Genomic DNA, 3,429 nt, shown 5'->3' with positions numbered 1-3,429 from the left:
GTAATCAGCAAAAAAAATTAAATAAATAAAGGGAGATTATAGCATCCTCAACTCTGTAACAGAGCAGCTCCCTCACTCTCAAGCTCTCTTTAATGGAATGACTTTCTCCTCCTCTTCTTAATCTTTTCCCTAATCTCTTAAGGACCCATCCCTTTCACAGGGTATTCTGATTCTAAAGAGAGATCTCCATAATACCCACTCTATTCTTTAGCTCATTGAATTGAATTGTAGAGAAGTAATGTGCTTGTTAGAAAAGAAAATGCTGGTACTGGCCTTAGGAGATGAGGTATTTTTAGATGTTCTGAGAGGGAGCAGAGACAGGCAGGTATGCACTGTGGAGAGCAAGGCCCTTCCCAGCATGAGCGTTTCCTGCCCATTGTCTCTCTGCACCCTCTTTTTCTCCTATAAAAGCCCTTTCTGCTCCTGAACCCCATAAAATTGTTTCCTGCCACCAACTTTGAGTGGCAAGCAGCATGGGCATTTGATTCTGGCAACACTATGGAAGAAGACAGTGCAGACATACTTTCCTACATCCTTGGCTTCAATCTTTTGAGACTGACATAGCTAATGAGGCTCTAGAACTCGTCAAGGAAATTTCCAGAGACTTCTAAAGCAATCATCCTGCATAAATTCACATAAGCCTCATCTTTCTAAGCATTTGATATCATGGCTTGATCATCTTCATGAGAAGTGGCACATTTCAATTAATTTAGCTCTCAAGTTAGCAATCATTGCACAGGAAGAAATGAAACAATCACCCGTAGTTTGGAGAGCAATTTTCTGGTCATGGAGGAGTCCTGGAGAATGAGACTCAGGTCATGAAGTACCTGTAGGCTCTAAATCCAACAACTGTCCAGGTATCACACCTTCCCCCTAGGGCCTCAGGAGCAATCTGGGTCTATTGGCTTAACTTTCTGGAGTATCCCTATGGATGAACAGGTAAAAGCCCAAAATACAAAAAAGAAAAAAATTATTTACATTTTTGTTTTAATTTATTGAGTATAGATAAAGGATTATTTCCCATTTTTTAAGAGAGAGAGAGAGAGAGAGAGAGAGAGAGAATTTTTTAATTTTTTTTTTTTTTTTTTTTTTTAGTTTTCTGCGGACACAACATCTTTGTTTGTATGTGGTGCTGAGGATCGAACCTGGGCCGCACGCATGCCAGGCAAGCGCGCTACCGCTTGAGCCACATCCCCAGCCCCCATTTTAAACCATCCTTTTATTATCAGACTGTACATGATAAATGATTCATTTTTATAACAAAATATTATTATTATTATTATTATTATTATTATTATACCTGGGGTGCTTAAACACTAAATCACATCCCCAGTCCCTTTTTTTTTTTTTTTTGAGACAGGGCCTCACTAATTTGCTTAGTGCCTTGCTAAATTGCTGAAATTGGCTTTAAACTTGTGATCCTCATGCTTTAGTCTCCCAAACTGCTGGGATTATAGGTGTGTGCCACTGTGCCAAGCTCTTTATTCATTATCAAGGGAATCTCATTGTTATTACTAACAACTAATACATAATGAGTGCCTATGCTGTGCCTGACAATATGTTAAGCATATTGTGTGTATCACTTCATCTAAGATTACAGTTTTGTGAGAAGCTTTTTTTTTTTTTCTTCCTTCTAGAGGATGCATTTAACATGCCAACTCTCTTTCACAAAAATACATTGTTACATTTGTGTTGAACAGCCCCACACGGGATTATTATGTTGGGGATAACACACATACTTCTAACACTCAAAGCTGCTCTCAGGTGCTACAACTAAATGAGATTGCCTTTACAGTTAGGGGGGCAACTACTGAAATCATGTACAAATGGAGAGAACTGTACTCCCTGCATAACAAGAGGCTATTTTGGAGACAGTTGATAAAAACTATACATCCTTTTTATTGTGAAGTCATAAAGTATCAAAATTAAAAGCAAAAATTACAGGGAAAGACTTAACAAAACTATGTCAAAGGACGTGAAAATGGGACTAGAAGCAGGGCAATATGATATGAACACTGGAAGGACAAAGATAGGGAGGACAGTGAGCAGGCACTGAAGATACCAGGGGAGAGGATCTGGTGAAATTTTGATCGTAGACAAGCACCTAGGTAAAGAAATAATGGGATAAGATTTCTAAGCCCCACTATGTGCTGAAGAGTCATCCTCGCCATTGCCACTGTCTCTGTCATCCTCTCCTTCCTCTGCCTCTTTTCCCATCATCCTTGATCAACTCCAGCTGGTCATCCCCCATCTTCATTTTCATTATCCAGTAGGTCCCCCTCCTCAGCAGAGTTATCTGCACCCCCCTCAGACTCCATCTTCATATTAGTTTCCTCTTTCTTCAGGGAGTTGCTGCTCTGTTCCTCTTCCGATTTATCATTCTTCGTCTCTACTGCTTGTTTGCTCTGCTCCTTTTCAACTTTTTCCAGGCTTTCCAGAAGAGAATCCACTTTTTGTTTTATTTGGGTCATCATCTCCTTTCAACTTTCCAGACTTGGAAGAAGATCCCCGCTGTCCTCTCGTAGAATTGAAGCCACTTTTGCCCCTTCGGGTGGTGTTTCCTGATGCGCGCAGGCGTTTACAGGGCACTACCCACCCTAGCAATGGGAGGAGGAGGAGGAACACATGCGAGGTAACTGTACATTCTGTCATAATAATCACATTGAAAGTCATAGTGCAAGTCATAGTCCAGTTCTGCTACTGGCCCGTACATCTCCGCTACAGATCCTATCACACCTGCTTTTCCTCTGTCCACTTTTGGCTCTGCAGCCAGATTAATATCTAAAATCTGGCCAGAAATCCTTCGGCCGTCCTCTCCTGCTACAGCAGCCAGGCGTTCTCTTATTAACATAGTGGATGAAGGCAAAGTCCTTATGGAGAGAGCAACCCACAGTTTTGCCATCCTTGGAGAAGATTGCTTCCACATTGACGTCTTGACCTACAGTGTTGACATTCCCAGTGAATACACAGGAGTTCATGGAGCATGGATCTGTCTTGTTGTTAACGTTGCTAATCATTGTGTTTGATAAGGTTTCTTACAAAGGTGAAAGAATGTAGCTGAAGGTCAAAATAAATACATAAATAGATAGATAGATGATAGATAGATAGATAGATAGATAGATAGATAGATAGATAGATCTCACAGGAGTGGGGATGGGGAGAAGAGATTCGTTCTGAATCTCCTACTCCCAGATTCTATGTGAAGAAGCCGACCACTGCTGCTCAAGGTCAGCAAAGTGGCTGACATCGCTCAGCCTTCCTCTCGTCACAAAATGAGAAGCTAACTTTTATAAGCTTATGCCTGAGATGCATTGTATAACTAACTGGTTATTTCAATAACTATTGTGACAGCAGCCCTTTGGAAGGTCAATTCACTTTCTTTCTTTCTTTCTTTCTTTTTTGTACTGGGGAATGAACTCAGGAACCCTT

At 40.9% G+C, this 3,429-nt stretch overlaps 1 pseudogene; it reads right to left on the bottom strand.

Moving 5' to 3' along the window:
- Positions 1-2,133: 2,133 nt before the first annotated feature.
- Positions 2,134-3,017, bottom strand: LOC113196532 (heterogeneous nuclear ribonucleoproteins C1/C2 pseudogene; annotated as a pseudogene).
- Positions 3,018-3,429: the final 412 nt, after the last annotated feature.

Source organism: Urocitellus parryii, chromosome 3 (genome assembly GCF_045843805.1).
Source record: "Urocitellus parryii isolate mUroPar1 chromosome 3, mUroPar1.hap1, whole genome shotgun sequence".
Taxonomy (NCBI): domain Eukaryota; kingdom Metazoa; phylum Chordata; class Mammalia; order Rodentia; family Sciuridae; genus Urocitellus; species Urocitellus parryii.
Note: the sequence above shows the minus strand (reverse complement) of the source record. Positions and strands in the feature narration are given on the sequence as shown.